The sequence below is a fragment of the Jaculus jaculus genome, chromosome 16 (assembly GCF_020740685.1).
Source record: "Jaculus jaculus isolate mJacJac1 chromosome 16, mJacJac1.mat.Y.cur, whole genome shotgun sequence".
Taxonomy (NCBI): Eukaryota; Metazoa; Chordata; class Mammalia; order Rodentia; family Dipodidae; genus Jaculus; species Jaculus jaculus.
The window spans coordinates 40,509,598-40,535,086 of record NC_059117.1 but is presented as its reverse complement, the minus strand read 5'-3'; the positions used below and the strand labels follow the sequence as shown (position 1 = coordinate 40,535,086).

At 41.2% G+C, this 25,489-nt stretch overlaps 1 pseudogene; it reads right to left on the bottom strand.

Moving 5' to 3' along the window:
- Positions 1-3,213: 3,213 nt before the first annotated feature.
- On the bottom strand, positions 3,214-8,097 carry LOC101600495 (annotated as a pseudogene).
- Between the last annotated feature and the right edge of the window lie 17,392 nt (positions 8,098-25,489).

Genomic DNA, 25,489 nt, shown 5'->3' with positions numbered 1-25,489 from the left:
TGACTAAAGAGCCAAGTAATTCTCTTATCTTCCCTTCCCTCGGTACTGGAGTTAGAGGAATGTGTAGCCATGACCAGCTTTTTTCTTAAAAAAATTAATTTTAATTTATTTATATTTGAGAAAGAAAGGCAGAGAGAGAGAGAGAGAGAGAGAGAGAATGGGCATGCCAGAGCCTCCAGCCACTACAAACGAACTCCAGACATATGTACCACCTTGTACATCTGGTTTACATAGGTCCTGGGAAATCAAGCCTGGGGGCTTAGGCTTTGCAGGCAAGTTCCTTAACCAGTAAGTCATCTCTCTAGCCCCAATGAGCTTTTTTTTTTTAATTTATTTTTATTTATTTGAGAGAGAGAGAGCAAGAATGAATGGATCACCCTACACACACACACACACACACACACACACACACACACACATATGCATATATGTATAAATATGTATTTATACATATCTATGCATTTAGCTAGTAAAGAAATATGTTTCCAAATGGTTTTTTGAGGTAGAGTGTCACTCTAGCCCAGGCTGACCTGGAATTCACTCTGCAATTTCAGGGTGGCCTCGAACTTACAGCGATCTGCCACCTCTGCCTCTTGAGTGCCAGGATTAAAGGCGTGTGCCACCATGCCTAGCATAACATCTTAAATTTTAATTAACCTCCCACCATTTCCTCTCCTCTGTTCCCTCCCTGACCTCACTTGGACAATTTCCCCCCCAGTTTTTTACCGCTCTACTTATATATCTACTATAACCTCTCCTTAAGCCGCTTCTCCCTACCTCATTGCTCCTTTCTAGCTTCCTGGCCTCTAGTACTGACTTTTATTCCAACTCACACACAAATCTAAACATTTGAAGCTAGGACACACATATGAGAGAGAACATGTGGTATTTGGCTTTCTGAGCCTGGGAAGCCTGAATAATTTGCTGATTCTATACAAACACAGTTAGGGGAGAGAGACAGGTTTTGGGATTTGTTTTCTGTGAAACATCATATTATACTCATTACACAACTTACTATTTTCACTAAATACTTTGGCTGTCTTATTTTATAACTTTAATCAGGCTTGTAAACTGTCTCCGAGACCTGTATGTGCATGTCCTTGTAAAGTCTAGCTTCAATAAGAACTTCCACTCTTGATATCTGAGCAGGTTCCTCACCCTCCATCACTTCTTACATCAGTTTGGTCATCCTGAGCTCTTTCACATGAATCCTGTGAGATCATGTTACTTAGAATGCCCCTGCCCCCAATGCATCATCTTAGTAATTGTCCATCCACTGAGCCAGACCCTGCTCCTTGACTAAACTTCCTACTTGTTATGCTTTTTTTTGAATGTTTACATATATATGGTATCCATGCATGCATAGATCTGTGTTTATATGCACATAGGCACATGTGTGTATGGAGGCCAAAGGTTGAAGTCAGGAGTCTTCCTCAATTGTCTCCACCTTATTTTGAGTCAGGTTCTGTCACTGAACTAGGAACTCACTGATTCAGCCAGACTAGCTAGCCAGCTCATCCCAGGGATCCTCCTGTGATTACAGGTGCATACCACCATGTCTGGCTTCTGACATGGGTGCTGGGGATCCAAACTCAGAAGCTCACGCTTGCATGGCAAGCCCTTTTCCCACTGAGCCCTCTCCTCAGTCCCTGATATGCTGTTTTTGGAAGTAAGCACAATCTCTCTGCCCCAGTAAAATATCACATTGCCATGATTTCTATACCTATCTTTAAAAAAAAATGAGACCCCATTTTTTCCTCTCTCTGGATCTGACAGCAGCATTTTTCTGGATCTTCTGACAGGTAAGAGCTGGCTGCTGGGGTGGGAAGAGGCACCTTTTTTTTTTTCAAAATTTTCTTTGTTTATTTTCATTTATTTGAAAGTGACAGAGAGACAAAGAGGCAGACAGAGAGAGAGAGAGAGAGAGAGAGAGAGAGAGAGAAAATGGGTGCGCCAGGGCTTCCAGCCACTTCAAACGAATTCCAGACGCATGCGCCCCCTTGTTCATCTAGCAAACGTGGGTCCTGGGAACTGAGCCTCGAACTGGGGTCCTTAGGCTTCACAGGCAAGCGCTTAACCACTAAGCCACCTCTCTAGCCCCCTTTTAAAATTTTATTATTACCTTCACTTTTGGTCCCTCTTCAAAGCACATTTTATTTTTAAAATTCCCTCTCACGGACTGGAGGATTGACTTAGTGGTTAAGACATTTGCCTGCAAAGCCAAAGGACCCAGGTTCGATTCCCCAAGACCTACTTAGCCAGATGCACAAGTTAGTGCATGTGTCTGGAGTTTGTTTGCAGTAGATGTAGGTCCTAGCTTTCTCTCCCTCTCCCCTCTGTCAAATATATAAATAAAAATATAAAAAAGTCTTTCTCACATTTTTTCTAAGATCATATCTGATCACATGGGCTCCTGAGCTACACGTGGCCCATTGCCTTTTGGGCTCCCCTGTTGTACCTCCCCCCACTATCTCCCCTTACCTCCCAGCTTTCTCCTTTCTGCACTCCTTTGTCAAATCTAAATAAAATGTGGTAATTTAAAAATTAAAAAAAGGGTTTGTTTTGAGAGAGAGGGAGATAGAGAATGGATATACCAGGATCTCTAGCCACTGCAAATAAACTCTAGATGCATGCACCACTTTGTACATCTGGCATTGTGTGGGTACTGGGGAAATGAACTTAGATCCTTAGGCTTTGCAGGCAAGTGTCTTAACCACTAAGCCAGGTCTGGAGCACCCCCGTTTATTTATTTATTTATTTATTGAGGAAAGTGCAACTGACTGGCACTATTTTTTTTTTTTTTTTTGGTTTTTCAAGGTGGGGTCTCACTCTAGCCCAGGCTGACCTGGAATTCACTTTGGAGTCTCAGGGTGGCCTCGAACTCAAGGCGATCCTCCTATCTCTGCCTACCGAGTGCTGGGATTAAAGGCATGTGCCGCCATGCCTGGCCTGACTGGCATTTTTTGGTGTGTGTAGGAGAGAGAGAGAAAGAATTGGCACACCAGGGCCTCAGCCACTGAAATCAAACTCCAGACACTCGTGTCACCTAGTGGGAATGTGCGACCTTGTGCACTTGCCTCACCCTTGTAGGCCTGACATGAGATCTGGACAGTAGAACATGGGTCCTTAGGCTTCACAGGCAGGTGCCTTAACTGCTAAGCCGTCTCTCCCCTGTTTTATACTATGAATGATACTTTATTTAATCATCTCTATTTACAACTGAAACTCCGGGAACTCAAAATTAGCATCTTTGCCCATGAGCTTCTTATAAACACCAGAAAGAGTTTCAGCCTTGTCTCCACGTTGTTCCGCTGGGCGTTATCTCGATGCCCCTTTATGAGCCTGCCCCCACCCAGTTTCACTCGGGAAGTCCCAGTCTTCAAGGATGTCATCATGCACAGCGGTCACAGCTTCTGGGGCACTTCCGCTTATTTTACCTGTGGCTACTTCTTGTTGGCTTAGGAAGAGTTCTCATGTGAGCAATGAAGACTCCATGTTTTCCAATGAACTTTTTCTCCAATTCACGCAAGAGCTGAACTTGGATTTTCTTTTTCTTTTCTTTTCTTTTCTTTTCTTTTCTTTTCTTTTCTTTTCTTTTCTTTTCTTTTCTTTTCTTTCTTTCTTTTTATTTTTTTTTTAAGGTAGGGTCTCACTCTACTCACTCTAGCCCAGGCTGACCTGGAATTCACTGTGTCATGTCAGGGTGGCCTTGAACTCATAATGATCCTCCTACCTCTGCTTCCCAAGTGCTGGGATTAAAGACGTGCGCCACCACCTCCAGCAAACTTGGATTTTCTGGAAAGACCTTAGTTGAGGACCTGGAACAAAGATTATGATAGCTTTTCTACCACCAGCAACTTCAATTTCCTTGGCTGCAGAGATGAGCTCCCGCAGCTGAGCCTTGAGCGCAGAGCTCATCTCCAGCCTGAGCAGCACCTGGGAGACACCGAGCTCAAACTGTGCAGGCTTCTTGCCCTTCGCCATTCGGCTTCACAGTGTTGGCACTCGAGCTGACCACGGCTTTTTTCAGGAAGAGTGCTGGCTTAGAAAGAGCTTATACTATCTTGATGGTCTTGAATAAGGACTTTCTTACCGTACTTTAGGAAATATCATGGATTATTCACTTTCCTTATCACTTTAAAATATATATTATATATACATATATATATATATATATGTATAAAATTTTTATTTGAGACAGAGAGAAAGAAGCAGACACAGAGAGAGTATGAGCATGCCAGGGCCTCTTGCCACTGTCAACAAACTTGGGATTCATGCACCACTTTGTGCATCTGGCTATGCTTGGGCACTAGGGAATTGAACCTGGACTGTCAGTCTTTGCACACAAACACTTTTCACCTCTGAGTTAACTCTCCAGCTCCTCAAATATACATTTATTAAACATTGTATTATGCTATGAAAAGCAAAGAATGGTGTTGTGTGGATGGGCTATTACCTTCAGGTCAATTCATGCTATCTTGATTACACTACATGAGAATTCTTCAAATCTGTATTACAGACAAGACACATTTCCTATTTATGTGTGTCCTCCTTGCCAGTACATTTTGGTTTTGGTTCTGTTTTTGTTGTTGTTGTTGTTTATTTTTTTTTTTTTTTTGAGGTAGGGTTTCACTCTAGCCCAGACTGACCTAGAATTCATTACTATGTAGTCTCAGGGTGGCCACAAACTCATGGTGATCCTCCTACCTCTGCCTCCCGAGTGCTGGGATTAAAGGCATGTGCCACCATGCCCAGCTTTGGTTCTACTTTAAAAAAAAATATTTTTATAAGTTTATTTGCAAGCAGAGAGAAACAGAAGAAAGACAGTGGGGGAGGGGGGCACGCCAAGGGCTCCAGCTGCTGCAAACAAATTCCAGATGCATGTGCCACTGTGCATCTGGCTTTACGTAGGTACTAGGGGACTGAATCCAGGTCCTTAGGCTTCACAGGCAAGCAGCTTAACTGCTGAGCCATCTCTTGAGCTCCTTAGTTCTGCACTTTGAGGAAGGATCTCACATAGTACATGCTGACATTAAACTCCCTATGTAGCAAAGGGTGGCCTTGAACTCCTGATCCTCCTGCCTCCATCTCCCTTATTTTGAGGTTATAGGCATTTGCCACCACACCTGGCCACCTCCACTTTCTTATGTCATATTTCTTCTTGTAAGATACTGAAAACCATGTAGTCAGTTCTCTGGTTTAGTTTATTTTTGGACCCAGCATCCTTTTCCTCTCAGGGAAAAGAAAATTTGGTACTTTATAGCAAGCCAGGATATGCTTAATATTCATTAGTTGAACATTAGGAGACTAGGGAAAAAGAAATTCCATGTCACAAATTCCTGCTGTGGAATGGTAGGAATCTTTTCAGTCTATAAAGGTTACAAAGTAGGTCTATAGCTCAGGGGCAGAACACGTGCTTAGCATGAGGGAGGCCCTGGGCTTAACCCCCAACACCAAAAACAAGTTACAAAGTAAGTCTATGTTGATGTTACAAAATTATGATTACTCCCACATGATAAAGAACACAATTTGTAAATTACTGTCTCAAACTGATTAGCCTGAGGTTTTCTATGAACAAATCTCCAGTAAATTCCTCAGTGACCTTGGTGTCCTCATTAGTATAAGGTACTTACTTGGCAAGAAGGATCTGTCTGTTCTTGAGTGTGTGCATGTATGTTCATCTGCACTTAAGTCTTCATCTAACCTGAGCTGGAAAAGAATTGCTTTATGAAGGAATTGGTTTTGTTTTTGTTTTAGCATCTCAAAATACACAAATCATTAAGTTGTTATTTTCTTAGTAACATATCCACCTTTGCGTCATCAGTTTATAAAGAGTCACACCAGGGATCTGTGGCCTTATCATTATTAGCAACTATTCATTATGCACTGACTGCTTAGAACTGTCTGCTGATCAGAATATAAAATGTTAATATCCCTAGAGAAAAATACATAGTTATCCTTTGGGCCTTTTGTTATTGATATTGTTTTTTGAGGTAGGGTCTTGCTCTAACCCAGGCTTGCCTGGAATTCACTATGTTGTATTAGGCTGGCCTCGAACTCATGGTAATACTCTTACTTCAGCCTCCCAAGTGCTTGAATTAAAGGTGTGCGCCACCACACTCAGCCTGTTTGGAGATTTTTAAAAAATCATTTTTGGATAAATTTTTACTATTCAAATGAATTTAAAAAATTCATCCAGCATGTGAATGTAAGGTATAGATGAAACAGCCATTACAAGTCAGGCATGGTGGCATACACCTTTAATCCCAGCACTTGGGAGGTAGAGCTAGGAGGATCACTGTGTTGGAGGCCAGCCTGGGACTAGAGAGTGAGTTTCAGGTCAGCCAGGGCTTCAGCAAGACCCTACTTCAAGAAAACCAGTGCAGAAAAAAAATTTCAAAAAAAGGCCATTACAAACTTAAAAAACAAGCAAACAAACAAAAAGTACGCCAGGCGTGGTGGCGCACGCCTTTAATCCCAGCACTCGGGAGGCAGAGATAGGAGGATCACTGTGAGATCGAGGCCACCCTGAGACTAGAGTTAATTCCAGGTCAGCCTGAGCCAGAGTGAGACCCTACAGGGTAAATTCATTTTTCAGGGCAAATTTATAGTTTTAAGGGCTTTGCCTACAATGCAGATAGGGAACAAAAATTAAACACAGAATCTAAACTAAAATTAACCTTCTACTCCAAATATATAGAGCAAGAAATGACTCTTTCTTTCTAAGCCAAGGTCACCCCAGGCTAACAGAGAATTAAAGCAGGCACTGTCCTCCCAGCCTGGCCTGGCCAGAGGCAAGCTTGTGCAATAGCAAGTCTGTCCCAGCATGCTCAGCTCAGGCAGCTGCCCTGATCTTTGCGTCACCTCTCCTCCTCCCTCCCGCCAGCTTTCAGAGCTCTCCCTGGCCCTGGCTAAATGTTACTCTCAGCTGGCGGTTAATTAATGGGTAAGAGGGTACTGTTAGTGGAGAAAATTGTGCCACTAAGTATTTACAATGCCTTTTATGTTTCAACATTTTTCAGTTATTAGAAACAGGGAAGAAAATTCTAGAAATAGGAAAATCAGTTGGCTCTGGATCAGTAAACCTGTCTGGCAATTTAATATAATCAAACCTGAGTAATTAACTTTGCATTGTATTGTGTTAAGCACCGAAAGTATGTAGGTCACAGAGATGGAAAAAGGAATGTAAAAGTGGGTACTAGCTTCACAAGTTTCTTTCTCACAGGATAGAAACAGTCATAGGGTTTACCAGAGGGTAGAAAAAGAAAATCGCTATTTTCTTCTTTTATATTTACTAGAAGGGGAAACTACCACCAGGAGAACTGTAATCAGAACATTTTGCTCCTGTAGCAGTTCAAAAATAAACTTAGTGGGTTTAAATATTGGGAAAATAGAGTTTAAGCCCCAGCCACTTCCCACTGATAGCATAAACAGGCCTAAAGCTGGTAAGGCTCAAGGCTTCTCTATGTCCTTTAGCCAAACACTGCATTTAACCAGAGAAGCCCACATTTGATTAGGCTCAAGAGTACAGAATTAAATAAATATATGAGAAAGGTTAGCTTAGTTAAGTATACATTTTTACAGAGTTATTAGGTTCTTTAATGTCCTTTTTTGTAGTTAATTATAGCTGTAAGTCATGTAGCTATGTTTTCTTCTTTTGAAATTTTATTTTATATATATTATGTTGGGTTATACTCTTTTATCCCTTCACCTCTGCTCCTATTACCCTGGGGGCCCTTCTTAGTGGGGCTATGGTATTCACTGTGAGGTAATGATGGCCTCAGTCAGTTCCTGTGAGATAGCAGCGGACTGTGCCTCAGGATATTGCTACCCACTCTGTGGCTCTTATGCTCTTTCTGCCCCTCTTCTCTAATGTTTCCTGAGACAGGCCTATTGGCATCTGATTTAGGGTTGAGTTCTCTATAGCTCTGGATTTCTGCTTTCATAGGGTTTTATTTTGTGTTGGGGGAGCAAACCAATGAGTTTGTTGGGGTTACTTACAGAGCAGGGTGAGGGGTTGCTTACAGGAGCACTAGATGAGTCAAACACAGCCGCACCACAAGAAGTCTCATCCCATCCTGGGTGAAGACCACTCATAGCTGCTTTGACTCAAAGACAGCTCCATCACCAGAAAGCCTACCTCAGCATAGCTGGTGGGCTCACCACTTGAAGGCAGCTCCATTGGAGAGTCTCCTGCTTTCATCCTTTTGATTGATCACTGTGTCTGTCAGCATCATCCTGGAGCTGGTTGTCAGGTTAGCAGTAAGAACCACTGTTCATTTCAGTGCTTCCTCTGCAATATCTCCTGGGTTCTGGAATTTTCTTTTTTATTTATTTATCTACAAGGAGAGAGAAGAGAGTGGGTATGCCAGGGCCTCCTGCCACTGCAAATGAACTCCTGATGCATGGCCACTCCATGCATCTAGATTTATGTGGGTACTGTGGAATTGACCCAGGCAGTCAGGCTTTGCAAACAAGCATTTTAACCATGGAGCCATCTCTCCAGCCCCTAGTTATGTTTTCTTTTTTAACTTCTTTTTGTAATTGTTTTTATGAGAGTGAGAGAAAGAGAGAGTGAGAGAGAGAATTGGTGTGCTAGGGTCTTCTGCCACTGCAAGTGGACTCCAGATGGATGTGCCACCTTGAGAGCATGTGCTACCTTGTGTACTTGAATCAACTTGTGCATCTGGCTTATGTGGGACCTGGAGAGTCAAATATGAATCCTTAGGCTTTGTAGGCAAGTGCCTTATTACTAAATTCTCTCTCCAGTCCCCCCACCCTCCCCAGCTATATTTTCTTAATAAAGAGTTTACATTGCTTAACGTAGTTTCCTGGTTCTTTTTTTTTTAAATTTTTTTTAATTTATTTATTTATTTTAAATTTTTATTAACATTTTCCATGATTATAAAAAATATCCCATGGTAATTCCCTCCCCCACCCCCACACACTTTCCCCTTTGAAATTCCATTCTCCATCATATTACCTCCCCATCTCAATCATTGTACTTACATATATACAATATCAACCCATTAAGTACCCTCCTCCCTTCCTTTCTCTTCCCTTTATATCTCCTTTTTAACTTACTGGCCTCTGCTACTAAGTATTTTCCTTCTCATGCAGAAGCCCAATCATCTGTAGCTAGGAGTTTCCTGGTTCTTTAGAGCAGAAGTCTTCAAAATTCTTTACATCACAAAAGAGTTTTAAGGGCTGGAGAGATGGTTTAGGAGGTAAACACTTGCCTGCCTGCAAAGCCAAAGGACATGCATCTGGAGTTTGTTTGCAGTGGCTAGAGGTTCTGGTGCTCCCATAGTCTCTCTCTCTCTTCCTCTCTGTCTCAGTCTCTAATACATAAATAAAAATTTAAAAAAGAATTTTGAAAAACACAGGCTACCTTAGACATTTTCCCTGGATCCTTAAAGATGTGTCATCTTGTTTGTACTAGGGTTGAACCTAGGGTACATGCATGCTAGGCAGGTAGTGCTCTACCACTGAACTACACCATAGCCATATAATCATGCTAAGTTCCCCAGGCTGGTCTTGAACTTACTCTGCACTCCAGGCAGGCTTTCAACTCAAGATCCTCCTGCCTCAGCCTCCCTAGGGGCTAGAATTATAATCCTCTGTCACTAGGTCTGAGTAAAATATTTAATCTGAAATTTGAATCATTGCAAAGAACCGGTTCATCGTCATTTGAATATGTACATTTTTTTTCTTTGAGACAGAATTTCAACTAGCTCAGGCGATCTTCAAACAGATTGTCCTCTTGAAGCCTCAGTCCCCCAAATGCTGTAATTACATGTGTGCCGCCACACCTAGCTATACTTTCACTTTACATCAAGACTTTGGAGCCATAGGTTTAACTTGCTCAATTTGTGGAGTAAGTCCACTGTATAAATACATTGCTGAAGAAGGAAGTCAGTCTTCACTGCCAAGTGTATCAGCTAAATCGAACCTGCTGCCTATAGTTTTAAAAATGAAATAAGGGATAGAGAGATGGCTCATTGGTTAAGGCATTTGCCTGGAAAGTCTAGCAACCACAGTTCAGTTCTCCATTACGCACATAAAACCACATGCACAAAGTGGCACATATGTCGTTAGTTCCTTTGCAGTGGCTGGAGACCCTGACACACCCATTCTCTCTGTCTCTTTCGTCTCTATGCTTGCAAATAAATAAATAAAAATATTTTAACAATGAAACAAATGGATAATATTCTGTGATTCATTATTGCACAGGAGACACAGACAAGAAGCAAAGGGAAGGCACATAGTCTTGCCAAGCCTTCATTGCCTGTCTAGGTGCTGCTTTGGTTTTTGCTAAGGCTTTCTTTGGGAAGAAAGCCCCTCGGAGGCAGTGCATTTCAAATGATCTCTTCATGAGTTGTTCTTGAGATTTATGTACCCCAGAGCAAAGATTTGGGTCAGAAGAGAGGAAGAGAGAGATAGAGAGAGGAGAGAGAGAGGGAGAGGGAGAAAGAGATCTTGGGGATAGGAAAGAAAGATTGTGAAAAGGCCTCAGGAAGAGAAGTTGAAAAGCTGTGAACTGATTGCACCAAAACTGTCCATTGCCATGCATTTTTGCAAAGTCTTCATGTATTCTAGGAAAACAAGTGGTTTCTTATATGCAAGTATGTACTTCTAAGTTCCTTTAAGAGATGTGCAGGTGCTGTAAAGATATAAGATGCAAGATAGCCTTCCAGTGGTGAGGCATGCAAACAGCAGCCGGGGGGTCCAGAAAGCAGGGCAAAGGGAACTAACTGTTTCACTAATGCTTCCCTCTGGGGAACAGTTCAACATTGCAAGGGCTAATGTTTTTGCCTATATTTTGACCCGCATATGTTGAATTTTTAGAGAGAAAAGTGCTTACCAGGTACAAAAACATAGTGGAATAAATAGCAGTGAGATTATTTTGCATTTTGGGCTCTACTTCAGTAGTATAAAGTAGTCTCTGATTTAATGTTGCTATTGAAATGACCAACTTGTAATAATACCAAATTAAGTGAACATTTAAAATAATTTTAAAGCATGCAAAAACTGTATCCCTGCTTTGAGAAAGCAATTGTATGAAAATGTAAACTTATTGAGGCTGGAGAGATAGTTTAGTTGGTATAGTGCTTGTCTCCCAAGCATGAAGTCCTAAATTCTATCCCCAGATAGATGTAAGTGGCAGGCATGGGGGTGCCTGCCTGTAACTCCAGGGCTGGTGGGAAGGTGGGGATAGGCAGATCTCTGCATCTTGCTGGCCAGCCTTTAGCCTGATTGGTGAACTCAAGGCCAATGAGAAACCCTGTCTTAGGTTGTTCTCTGGTGTCTCCAGGCATATGCACCCACACACACACATGAACACACATATATACACCCAGCCCCCACACACTAAAAACAGTAAAGAAAATCTATACATCATAACAGATAAATTGATATAGGTTGAGATCTGAAGTGTTTTATTTGTTTTTTTTTTAATTTTGGAATATTTGCAAGTACACAATGAGGTACCTTATGGGTAGGACTGAGATCTAAACATGAAATTTATTTCTGTCTCACATTTGCCTTCTATATATAATCTGAAGCTAGCACACACACACATGTGTGTGCACACACATTTAAAATACTTTTGTGATAAAACAAAGTTTCATCGTATGGAAATTTCCACTTGTGGCATCATGTCAGCACTCGAAATTTTTTCAGGTTTTAGAGCATTTTAGATTTTCAGATTTAAGATTTTTAGCCTGTGTTTCAAAAGAATACTTCAAAGGATACCCTTTAGTGTCATATTTATATCAAATGTGCTTTCATTTTGCCCTGCTTTCCCACAAAGCATATAGGTCATCTCTTGCTCCAGAAATTGCAAAGTGCCAGAGGCAGAAAGGGAGGAAGGGAGAGAGAGAGGACCTTTGCTAGTAGCAGGTAGCTGTCGCTTTTGTCTTGTGGGCATGCCTGTCTCCCATCAGCAGGAGAGTTTGCTACTTTCCTTTGTCCCACGCAGGGAGTTCCCCACCGTCGCTCACCCCGTAGGTGGCATGTGGGCAGCTCGGACCATTTCTGCAGTTCTTCCTGGAGTTATTTGTATGGAATGGGAAACATTTGCACAGAATTACAAAATACAAAAAATGCTGAGTTATATTGGTTTTCTTATAAAAGAGGATAAATAAAAGTGTTTTCCCATGTGGAACAGAGCCTATCAGGCCACTCAGATAGAATGGACAGTAAACTATAGACATAAAGGTGGGCATGGTGGCACATGCCTTTAATCCCAGCACTTGGGAGGCAGACTTAGGAGGAGCACTATGAGTTCAAGGCCAGTCTGAGACTACACAGTGAGTTTCAGGTCAGCCTGGGCTAGAGTGAGACCCTACCTGGAAAAAACAACAACAAAAGCAAGGGCAAATGAATTATAAGCAGACCTTGAACTTCTCCAGGTCCTGGACTGACATTCAGGAACATGAAGGGACAGGGACACTACCCAATGGCTTTCATACAACAAATTCTACAAAAAAAAAAAAAAAAAAAAAAAGGATGTCCTAGCATTTAGGAGGCTGAGGCAGGATGGTCATGAATTTGAGGCCAGATTGAGCTACATAGAAGTGCTGGGCTAGATATGTGGCTCAGTGGTAGAGTGCCTGAATACTGTATACAAGGCCTTGGTTTCAATCCCCAGCGCTGAATAGAAGCAGGAGGAAGTTCCCAGAAGAGATATAGCAGGAAGAACCTGTTTATATAAATGTTAGGCATGCAGAATGCCCATGAGCCTCATGAACTGATGGCATTTCCTGCACCAAAAGAATCTATGTGTAAAAGGGTGCAGGGAGCTGGGTTATTAGAGATGTTTGTGGGGTCACCATAAAGTTTTGCAGGATGGGGACATGAAGGGAGTGGTTAGTTTTAATGGTAGAGGGGTACTGAGGCAGAGCCAATGCCCATGTTTCAATAGTGCCACCATGTGGCTGTGATACCATCAACAGCTTAACCCTAGTCCAACATACCCCCTTGGTTGACAGCACTGAGTTTTTCTCTTCTAGGGGTGATAATAAGCAGAACTGACCACCCAGTTCTCAAAGTGATGGTAGTTCTTACAGGCTGAGGATGACTAGAAATGGGATTATAGAGAAGAAAGAAATGTTCATGGCACCAGAGGAATATTATTTGAATAACCAAAATACATGTGTCTGCATTTTGTTCCCCAGGTTGGAAGAGTAGAGTTTATAGTTAATAATATGCTAGAGTTGGCTTGTATCAGGTTGAAAGAGCTGATTGTAAATTTTTAGGAATTTTGCAAGCTGGTCGTTTAACAAAACCATCATGAAAAATAAAATACACACGTCAGAGTTAATGACAATAGATTTATTGGAAAAAGAGTGAGTGGATTGGGATGCAACTCCATTTGTCAAATCATAGTTCAATTACAACCATATGTTGGCTATAGAAACAAAAGTTTGGCAGAAGTCAACAAACACATGAAAGAATCCTTTGGCTATATTGGTGTTATAATAAAAGTATAGTATAATTTATTATTGTTTGTAAATTGTATGCCACACATATTTTACATTAGAAAATCCCCAATAAACTTCCACATATAAACACATGCATACATATAAATATATATGCATACATTTTTCCCTGAAGAGGCTATTAAGCATTTACTAGCACATCACTAATTCTAGACTGTAAGTTTACCATGAATTGCTAATAATAAAACAATATGAATAATACATCGTTGCATTCCAAAATCACTCAGTTCCTGATTCATAATGCATCGATGTTCAAAAAATTCAGGCTGAAGTCAGGCACAGTGACATATACGTGTGATTCCAGCACTCAAGAGGCTCTCAAGATTGAGGTCAAACTTGACTACATACAGGCCTCATCTCAAAATAAATAAATACATAAATCAATCAACCAATAAACAAAAACAAATTCAGGTTGTTATCAGTGCTGAATAGAGATTTCCACTTAGTTGTTTCAAACCTTAAATTATTTGGAGCAAAGCCAACAAGTGACCTATAAGGTCTCTGGTAATGATTTAAAACCATCCTTGGCTGGAGAGATTGCTCAGCTGTTCAGGAGCTCACCTGCAATATGTAATGACCCAAGTTCGATTACCCAATACCCACGTAAAGCCAGATGCAAAAAGTGGCCCATGCAACTGGAGTTGGTTTGCAGTGGCTAGAGGTCCTGGTGCACCCATTCTCTCCCCCCCCCTTTCTCTTCCCTTGCAAATAGAACTATCCTGAAGTGCTAAATGTCCACTATTTTTTAAAGGTAACATGTTATTCCCATTCTATTATTCAACTGAATACAGGTGCTGGATCTAGCCACCATTAAAATGATAATAAAGAGGGGGTTGGAGAGATGGCTCAGCAGTTAAGGCACCTGCTTGCAAAGCCTACTGACCAGGGTTCAATTCCCCAGTACCCATGTAAAGCCAGCTGCACAAAGTGGCACATGCATCTGAAGTTCATTTGTAGCAGATGGAGGCCCTGGTGTACCCACTCTCTCTGTTTCTTTTCTTTCTCTCTGCTTACAAATGAATAAATAGAAATATATTATAAAAACTGATAGCTATTCCATGGTGAACCTGACAGTCAGCACCAAGGTGAAGGAGACAGAAGCTGAGGACACTCAACACCTAACAAAGCAGAGATCCAGAGGCTCCTAAGAGCTCATCACTGATGTAGCCTTAGAACACACCTGACATGGCTCAGGGAGTTTTGTGGAAGAAGAGGGCAGAAAGACTCTAAAGCTACAAGTTTGGACATCATGCCCAGAGGCACTGTTTCTCTCCAATAACTGACTACTGCTCCCACAACATATAACCCACAACCTCATGGAGAAAACCTGCGACCCCACCAAGGATGGCCCCCAGTGGAATGGGGGCAGGGACAAGGGAAAGGATGGTACCAACACATGATGTGTCCATCCTAAGGATGTCAGTAATTAATAAAAATAAAAAATAAAAACATGATAGTTGTCTACCAGGAAATGGGTCCCCTCCATGCCATCTCTCTGGGCCCAGAAGTCATTACAAGGGAACTGCTTTCATGGCTTGTCTGAAAGCCAGTTTCAGGGAAATGGTGATAGACACTGTGGTCACTCAAACCTCATAAAAACAGAGATCCAGATGTTACATAGAAAGCAACACTAAATCAGACCCCCATCTTGCCCACCAAGATTCAGGGAGCATCAGAGAAGAGGAGGGGGAAAAATTGTAAGAAAAATTGTAAGAGCCTGGAGTGGGTGGGAAGAGCCCCCATCCCTCCAGAGACTGACTGAGGCTTTTTGGTCCCCACAATAAATACCGGTAGGATTATTAAAGACCCTCAGCAGAACTGGGATGGGGGAAGGGGGCCATGGGTGCAAGTTTTTTTTTATTAAAAATCAATAAATTTAAAAAAGAAAAAATTATAGTAACGAAACAAAGTCAAATATATGCAATTAAATCACAAGAATGAGGAGAACTGAATAAAAATCACCAACAGATGAGTAGTTTTTTTTTAAAACCTATAGGAGTCAGAAAAGAGATAAAAGCATGTGATGGATGATAGAAAGTGGGACCACACTCAGGCCCGAGCAGGCGGGCTGGAGAAGCAGCAGGACTGAAGCACTCGGGAGAACTTTGGAGAAATTCTGAGGTTGGAACACTTGTGTGAAACCACCACACATGAGAACAAGATAAGGATAAGTTACTTGATATCCTCAAGAAAATAAAAAGAAGAGTGTAGGACAATAGAAAGATAATTATTTGGCATACAGAAAACATGAGCCTAGCTAGGAGTTCAATGAAAAGAAATCTCAAGCTTCTGCTAGTTACTACTATCTTAGGAAAAAAGTTTTCCAAATTGGAAGAAGAATGCAGTGAGGGCCATAAAGAATGTCTTCAGTAAGAACAGACTAAATCCCACAACCAGAGGTGGAATAAATGAAGTAATGGAAGATATTTGGTCAAGTATGCTCTTTCTCTCAGGGGATAGGGGGACAATTAGAAGGTCTAGGAAACAAAAAAGTTGAAATAAAGTTGTGTCCAAATATTAACCATTGTAAAATACAGTTTATTTTTAAATAATTATATTGTATCAAGAATACAAAGAAATAGTACAGCACCAGCTAAAGTAGAGGGGAAAACTTGGTAATGATGTCAGAAACATCTTTCTTACATGCTATAGGGATCCTGCACTGAATATATGGTGAAAAAAATAGCACAATAGCAAACCTCATAGTTCTATAATGAACAATTTTTTCATAATTTAGGTAATAGGCATGATCTATAATTCCGCTTTTTAAATCAATTTATAGATTAAGAAGACTGTAATAGGGCTGGAGAGATGGACCGGTGGTTAAGGCACTTGCCTACAAAGCCAAAGGACCAGGTTTGATTCCCCAGTAGCCGTGTTAAGCCAGATGCCCAAGGTGGCACATGTGTCTGGAGTTAGTTTGCAGTGGCTGGAGGCCCTGGCATGCTGGGATTAAGTGCCACCATGCCCATCTTAAAACCATAATTTTTTATTCACTAACTTGTTTATGTATGATACTTTGTTGTAGAAGCCCATTCATGAAGACAGAATTAAATCCATAATTAAAGCCAAGTTTGTTCGTAGTGCATGCCTGTAGTACCTGTAATATCAGGAGGCAGAGGCAGGAAGAACACGAGCTCAAAGCCAGTATGGGCTGCATAGTGAGAACCTTAGAACAGTATAGGCAGAGAGAGAAAAGAAAAAGACAAAGAAGAAGAGGAGGAGGAGGAGGGGAGAAGAAAGGAAAGAAGAGAAGGGGGTGGGAGGGGAGGGGGACAAGAGAGAGAAGGAAGAGAAGAGAGAAGAGACAACAATAAGAAAGGATTATGAATGCTGTTGAGTGGAGTTATGAAGAAATTCCCTAAAATTTACACCATTAGGGGAAATTGTCTTCTTAAAAAGATGCCTTAGCCGGGCGTGGTGGCACATGCCTTTAACCCCAGCACTCGGGAGGCAGAGGTAGGAGAATTGCCATGAATTCGAGGCCACCCTGAGACTACATAGTGAATTCCAGGTCAGCCTGGGCCAGAGTGAGACCCTACCTCGAAAAACCAAAAAAAAAAAAAAAAAAAAAAAAAAGATGCCTTAAATCTGAAGTATCCTAGTACTTGGTCCATGTATTCTTTTTTTTTTTTTTCTCAATTTTTATTAACATTTTCCATGATTATAAAAAATATCCCATGGTAATACCCTTCGCCCCCCACCCCACTTTCCCAGTTGAAATTCCATTCTCCATCATATCCCCTCCCCATCTCAGTCTCTCTTTTCCATGTATTCTTTTTTGTTTTTATTTGATACAGGTTCTCAGTATATGGCCCAAGTAGATTTGAACTCTTTTTTTTAATTGACAACTTCTATAATTATAGACAATAAACTCTACTATCCATCACATCCCCTCCCCCTCTCAGTCTCTCTTTTATTTTGATGTTATCATCTTTTCCTACAATTATGAGTCTTATGTAGGTAGGGCCAGGCACTGTGAGGTCATGGGTATCCAGGCCATTTTGTGTCTGGAAGAGTACATTGTAAGGAGTCTTATCCTTCCTTTGGCTCTTACATTCTTTCTACCACCTCTTTTGCAATGGACCTTGGAAAGTGTGATAGAGATGTTTCAGTGCTGAGCATTCCTCTGTCTCTTCTTCTCTGCACTATGGTGTCATCTGAGTCATACCAGAGGTCACTGCTTCTGTAACCAAAAGTGAGAGTAACAATATATGGATATGAACATTAAGAAAAGTGCTTACCGGTAGTTTGGTGAACATAATATATGCATTTAGCCAGACACCAGCAGGCATTGCACTCCTAGGGCTCATGACCTACCCTGTCATAGGTTGTTAGAATCAGGCATGTATTCCCTCCCATGAAGTGGGCCTCCAGTCCAATTAGAGAGCAACTGGTTTCCCCCATAACGGACATGCCACTATTGTACCTGTTGGTTCATTTGGCCTGGCTGGCCAAACTTAAGGCTTGCAGTGTCCACTTTTGTTTATCTCCACTGATGACTTCTCTCTCTCCCCATAGCTCTGCATGCAGCATAGTTTTTTTTTCCAGCTTTCTATCAGCTGGTCTATAGGGAGGAAGTTTTCAGCTCAGCTCCAGCAAGATTTCTCAGTGATCTTGTAGCCCAAGCCTGTGGAGTCTTCAGTAATAGGGTCTTACCATCTATTTCTGGTGGGGAACCAAGAGCCTTGGCAATATCCTATAATGTTTTGGGAGTATCAGTGACATCCCTGGCCAACAACTCACTGGACGGTATCCCATCCCTAGCACTGAAAATTTTCTGCTAACAATCTATGGCTTCTGGGTGCGCTATTAGATTTGAACTCTTGATCATCTACCTCCCAAATAACTAGTATCACAAATATGCCACAGTGCCTGGCAGTTCATTGATTCTTGGCCATGAATTATGGAAAATAGACTTGGACCTGCCTTTGAAATGCCTTATGGAGAGGGTTATAAGTATGGGTCTCTTCACGCATATAATGATAAGAACCAATTTAGAGGTCTGTCTGGTTCTATCATAACTTTCATGTGTATGACTGAGTATCCAGTGCTGTGTGGCTAGACACAAGCAATAGTATTAGTAGTGTCATTGCTCCTGAGATAGACCTAGGGAAATGGGAAAATTTATTATTAAATCACATAACATTGTTTCCTAGTAGGGAGTAAAAAAGGAATTAAAGTTCTTCAGAAATTACAGATTTATATTTTGGCCAAGAATACCCTTTTCATTTGCTTGACTAATGAGAGGAGTTATGTTCCACATGGGACCCCTAGAGTCCCTAATGAGCCCAATCACTTCTGTTAAAGGGTCCCAGTGGCCCTCTCAACTGCATTCTGGCACAGCAGGAAGACCTGGAACCAGGCCTAGTCTTCTGGGATATGGAACTGGCTATAGTTCCACCAGAAAATTTTCTTACTCCAAGTCTTTGAAGCTGACAGTCAGGGTATCCCCACAGCCTTGCAAGAGTGGGCAGGTCTAGGCACTGTGCTGTGATGGCACTGGGTGAGGTTTGACAGTCATCTTGAGGTTGTTGGATCATGGGGGTTTTTGAAAGAATGGCATAGGAAGGGTAGCTTTCTGGCTTCTCTGTTTCAAAACCTGTCAGGGCCTAAACCTAAAATTAATCATGAAGAGTAGTTAATAGTTAATGAAGGGCTGGAAAGATGGCTTAGTTGTTAAGATACTTGCCTGCAAAGCCTGAGGACCCAGGTTCAATTCTCCAATACCTACATAAACCAGATGCACAAGGTGGCACATGCATCTGGAGTTATTTACAGTGGCTGGAGGCCCTAGTGTGCCCATTCTCTATCTACCTGCTTGCCTCTTTCTCTCTCTCTCTCTCTCTCTGAAGTAAATAAAAATTAAAATATTTTAAAAAAATAAAAAGAAGCCAGGCATAGTGGTGTACACCTTTTAATCTCAGCACTCAGGAAGCAGAGATAGGAAGATCGCCATGAGTTCAAGGCCACCCTGAGACTACATCATGAATTCCAGGTCAGCCTGGGCTAGAGTGAGACCCTACCTCAATAAATAAATAAATAAATAAATAAATAAATAAATAAATAAATAAATAATAAAAAGGGGTGGTTAATGAAGAAGCCTCTGGAATTAATTTCTAGGGAGCTACATTTGTTTGTGACTTTATTTTGAATTAACTTTTTGAGGGGGGCTTTTAAGATTGGATGGTAGACTGTGTTGAAAAGATGTTTTACTTTTCCTGGTCATGAAGCTCGTCTAAGCTCATCTGGTGATAAACCACTGAGCAGGCAGCAGAGCACCTCCCTGGGTCAAAGGCATCGGCGGCATAGTGTACCGTCAATGCTAGGGGAGGGTACTTCATAGGCCCCTGGGCCACCTCACTGCTATGTCAGGAGCTGGATTCTGAGGGACCTTTTGGCTTTTTTCTACAACCACTGTTTAATATAGTAGCCTTTGACCACATGTGGCTCCTGAGTCCTTGAAATGAGGCTGATCTGAATTGAGATGTGCTTTAAGTACAAAACAGGGAGCTGGAGAGATGGCTCAGTGGTTTAAAGCACTTGCTTGCAAATCCTGATGGCCCAGGTTCAATTCCCCACTACCCACTTAAAGCTAGATGCACAAAGTGGCACATGTCTGGAGTTTGTTTGCACTGGCAGGAGACCCTGGCATGCCCATTCTCTCTTACTTTCTCTTTCCATCTGCCTCTCTCAAATAAATAAAAAAATTTTTCTTTTTTAAAAAGAACCAGAGGGCTGGAGAGATGGCTTAGTGGTTAAGGCACTTGCCCATGAAGCCAAAGGAACCAGGTTCATTTTCCCAGGACCCATGTAAGCCAGATGCACAAGGTGGTGCATGCATCTGGAGTTTGTTTGCAGTGTCTGAAGGCCCTGGCATGCCCATTCACTCTCTCAATCTGCCTCTTTCTCTCTCTCTTAAACAAATAAAATGAAATAAAGTTTTTTATATGTCTATTGTTTATTTTTATTAGATATGGACATATTTTGTATGCAAACAACACATGTTGGTACTATCCTTTCCCTCCTCCCTGCCTCTTTTCTGAAGAGGCATTCCTTGTTGGGGATGCAGGTCAATCCCATGGGGATTGTGGGTCATGCATTATGGGAGGAGGGAGAGCCATGCTGGGAGCATTTTAAGTCTACTTCAGTTATGGGCACTTAGGAGCCTTTGGGTCTCTGGTTTGGTAGGTGTTGGGTGTCCTCAGTGTCTATCTCCTTCACCCTTGTGCTGATATTAGATTAACTAAGAAAGCAGCATTCTTGCTCATTTCCCCAATTCTTCTGTAGTTAGTGGGAGCTTGACAATGGAAAGCAGAATCATTATCTGGACATGATTCTGACTTGTTTCCTAGTTCCAGATATGGTTTCCTTTCCATTGAGTGGATCTGTTAGCCAACCCAAGAGCAGTTGGTTATCCACCATGGCTGTGTGCCACTATTGCACTTGTGTGAGCATCACATCACGTTGTTTGCTTCTGAGTCACTTAGACATTGAGTTGCTTGGTCACTTTCTCCTAGTAGCTCATGTAATGACTTCCAGTACTAGATGGGCTAACTGTCTAGGGATTGGCTCTCTTCCAGATTCCAGCCAGGTCTCTTCATGGTCTGTGCAAACAGCTTATGGTGTCTTTAGCAGTAGGGTCTTACCATTAACCTCTGGTGGGTAATCAAGTGTCTGACAGAAGTCTGTTTTGTTTGTTTTGGGAGATCTAGTAGGTCTCTCTGATCAACAGCTGATTGTGGATGTAGACCACATCCTGGTACAGGGAATTACAGGCCAGCACCAATGGAAAAGAAAAAAGACAATGACAGAGAAGAAAGAGAAATAGGAGAAATTTGAAGTTAGGTTTCGTCTGACCCTCTCCAGGGCCCCTCAATTCAGATTCTCCCCCTAGGGACCTCTGAGGGTTCCACCGTTTATTCTGACTTCCAGGATATAGGATTCTATGGTACCAGTTCAATATGGGTTCAGTTTTGTGTCCTCCCACCCTTCCCCTTTCCCCATGCCCTACCCTCCCTATTGTCCAAACCTTGAGATGCTGTTCAGGTATGTCAGCAACTTGGGCTGGTCCAGGTTAGGAACTGCAGATGAGTGAGATCATGCGATGATTGATGATTGTTTTTCTGTGATTGTGTGACTTCACTTAGTATGATCTGTTCAAGTTCAACCACTTTTCTACAAATTTCATTGTGTAATTTTTTTCTTGCTGCGGAGTAGAATTCCATTGTGTAGATATACCACATCGTGGTTATCCCATTCATCCAATGATGGACACATGGGTTGTTTCTTGTTCTTAGCTATTATGAATTGAGCATCTATATACATGGTTGAGCAAATATCGCTGAACTGAGATGTGGAGCTTTTAGGGTCAATGCCCAGTAAGGGAATAACAGGCTCTGTTGATAACTCTGTATTCAACCTTTTCAGGAGTCTCCATATTGATTTCCATAGTGGTTGTACCAGCTTACATTCTCACCAACAGTGAATGAGTGTTCATATTTCTCCACATTCTTGGCAACATTTATTTTCATTTGATTTTTTTTTTTTTTTTTTGGTTTTTTGAGGTAGGGTCTCACTCTAGCCCAGGCTGACCTGGAATTCACTATGGAGTCTCAGGGTGGCCTTGAACTCATAGCAATCTTCCTACCTCTGCCTCCTGAGTGCTGGGATTAAAGGCGTTCACCACCATGCCTGGCTTCATTTGATTTTTTTAATGTTTGCTATCTTTACTGGGGTAAGGTGGAATCTCATAATTGTTTTAATTTGCATTTCCCTAATGGTTAAGGATGTTGAACATTTTAAGTGTGTGTTAGCCATTTGTAATTCTTCCTCTGAGAACTTCCTATTTAGTTTTCTGCCCACTTTTGGGGTGGGTTGTTTGTTTGATATTTTTTGTTTTTGTTTTTTGAGGTAGGGTCTCATTCTGGTCCAGGCTAACCTGGAATTAACTATGTATTCTCAGGGTGGCCTCGAACTCACTCATGGTGATCTTCCTACCTCTGCCTACTGAGTGTTGGGTGTGCACCACCATGCCCAGCTGGGTTGTATGTTTTTTTTACTGTTTAGTTTTTTCAGTTCTTTGTAGATTCTAGATATTAGGCTTCTGTCAGTGGTGCAGCTGGCAAAGATTTTCTCCCATTCAGTGGGTGAGCTATTGGCTCTGCTTATGGTATGTTTGTCTGTGTAGAAGCTTTTCAGTTTCATGAGATCCCATTGGTTGAGTGCTTGTTTAATTTTCTGGGCTACTAGGGTTTTGTTTAGGAAGTCTTTCCCCAGTCCTATATTGTAGAGAGTGCCTCATATTTTGTTTCTCCAGTAGTTGAAGAGTTTCAGGTCTTATATTGAGGCCTTTAATCCATTTGGACTTGATTTTTGTGTATGGTGAAATGAGTGGGTCTAATTTCATTTTTATACATATGGTCATCCAATTTGTCCAACACCATTTGTGGAAGATGCTATCTTTTCTCCAGTCTACATTATTGGAAACTTTGTCAAGGATCAAGCAGCTGTAGTTACTTGACCTAAGGGCTGGGTCTTCAATTCTGTTCCATTGGTCTATGTTTCTATTTCTGTTCTAGTACCATGCTATTTTTCTCACTATGGCTTTGTAACTTAGCTTTAGATCGGGTATTGTGATACCACCAGAGGTGTTTTTTTAAAATATTTATTTATTTCAGAGAGAGAAAGACACAGGGAGAGAGAAAAAAATGGGCATGCCACTGCAAATGAACTCCAGATGCATGCAACACCTGTGCATCTGGCTTACATGGGTCCTGGGGAATCAAACCGAGGTCCTTTGGCTTTGCAGGCAAATGCCTTAACCACTAAGCCTCTCTCCAGCCCAGTGTTTTTTTTTTTTCCCCCTGAGGATATGTTTGGATATCCAAGGCCTTCTGCCATTCTATATGAATTTTGAGATCATTTTTTCAATTTCTGTGAAGCATCATGCTGGTATTTTTATTGGTATTGTGTTAAATACGTATATAGCTTTTGGTAGAATTGCCATTTTTACAATATTACTTCTACCTATCTAGGAGCATGGGAAGACTTTTCATCTTCTCAAGTCCTCCTCTATTTCTTTCTTGAGTGTTTTTATGTTTTCATTATATAGGCCTTTCTCATCCTTGATTGGTGTTATTCCAAGGTATTTAAATTTTCTGTTGCTGTTGAAAATGGGACAGCCTCATTGATTTATTTCTCTGTGTATTTGTCCTTTGTATATAGAAAAGCTACTGATTTAAAAAAATATTTTATTTTTATTTATTTGACAGAGAAAGAGGAAGAAAGAGAGAGAGAGGGAGAGAGAGAGAGAGAGAGAGAGAGAGAGAGAGAGAGAGAGAGAGAGAGAGAATGGGCATGCCAGGGCTTCTAACCACTGCAGACGAACTCTAGATGCATGTGCCCCCTTGTGCATCTGGCTAATGTGGGTCCTGGGGAATTGAACCTGGGTCCTTTAGCTTTGCAGGCAAATGCCTTAACTGCTAAGCCATCCACCATCCCTCTATCCCAAAGATACTTATTTTTGTGCATTGATTTTGTATTCTGCCACTTTGCTGAAGGAATGTATCACCTTTAGAAGTTTTGAGATGGAGACTTTCGGGTCACTTATATATAGGATCATGTCATCTGCAAATAGGACTAACTTGATTTCTTCCTTCCCAATTTGAATCCCCTTTATTTCTTTCTCCTGTCTTATTGCTTGGGCTAGTAGTTCTAGTACTATGTTGAAGAGCAGTGATGAGTGTGGGCACCGCTGTCTTGTTCCTGATCTCAGTAGGAAATCCTTGAGTCTTTCCCCATTAAATATTATTTGGGCTTTAGGAGGTTTATATATAGCCTTTATTGTGTTGAGATTCTTTCTAGTGTTTTGATAATGAAGTTGTGTTGTATTTTGTCAAAGGCCTTCTATGCATCAATTGAGATGATCATGTGGTTCTTATGGTTCAGTTTTTTTATATGGTGTATTCCATTGACTGATTTCTCTGTATTAAACTATCCCTGCATCCCTGGGATGAAGCCTACTTGATCAAGGTGGATCATGCATTTATGTGCTGTTGAGTTCAGTTTGCAAGAATTTTGTTCAGGATCTTTGCATCTAAGTTCATTAGAGATATAAGCCTATAGTTTTCTTTACTTGTTGCATCTTTGTCTGGTTTTGGTATTAGGGTGATGCTAGCTTCATAAAGGGAGTTGGGAAGATTCCCTGGTCTCTGATTATGTGGAACAGTTTGAGAAAAATTGGTTTCAGTTCTTCAATGAAGGTTTGATAGAATTCAACTGAGAGAAGCCATCTGGTCCTTGACTTTTCTTTTGGGGGAGGTTTTTTTATTAGCTTTTCAATCTCCATGGATGTGATAGCTTTGTTTAGGAGATTAATCTGCTCTGAGTTTAGTTTTGGTAGGTGGTATGTGTCTAGGAATTCATCCATTTCTTCCAGACTATTTAATTTTGTGGAGTGGAGGTTCTGAAAGTATGTCCTGATGATTCTTCTAATTTCATTGATGTCTGTTGTGATCTCTCATTTTTCATTTCTGATTTTGTTAATTTGAGACTTCTCCTTTTTTTGCTTGATCAATTTGGTCAGGGGTTTTTCAATCTTGTTTATTTATTTTTTTTTTTTAAGAACCAACTCTTTGTTCCATCAATTTTTTAAATTGCTTTCTTAGTTTCCAATTCATTAATTTCTTCTCTAATCTTGATTAGTTCTTTCCATCTGGAGCTCTTTGGGTTGCACCCTTCTTGGGTTTCCAGCACCTTTAGATGGACAGTCAAGTTATTGATTTGGGATATCTCTGTCTTTGTAATGAAGGCATGTAGACCTATGAATTTTCCCCTTATGACTGCCTTCATTGTGTCCCATAAGGTTTGGTAGGTTATGTTTCCATTAACATTCAATTCTATGAATTTGACAATTTATTTTTTGATTTCTTCCATAACCCATTCATTGTTTAAAAGTGTGTTGTTTAGTCTCCAGGAGCTGGTGG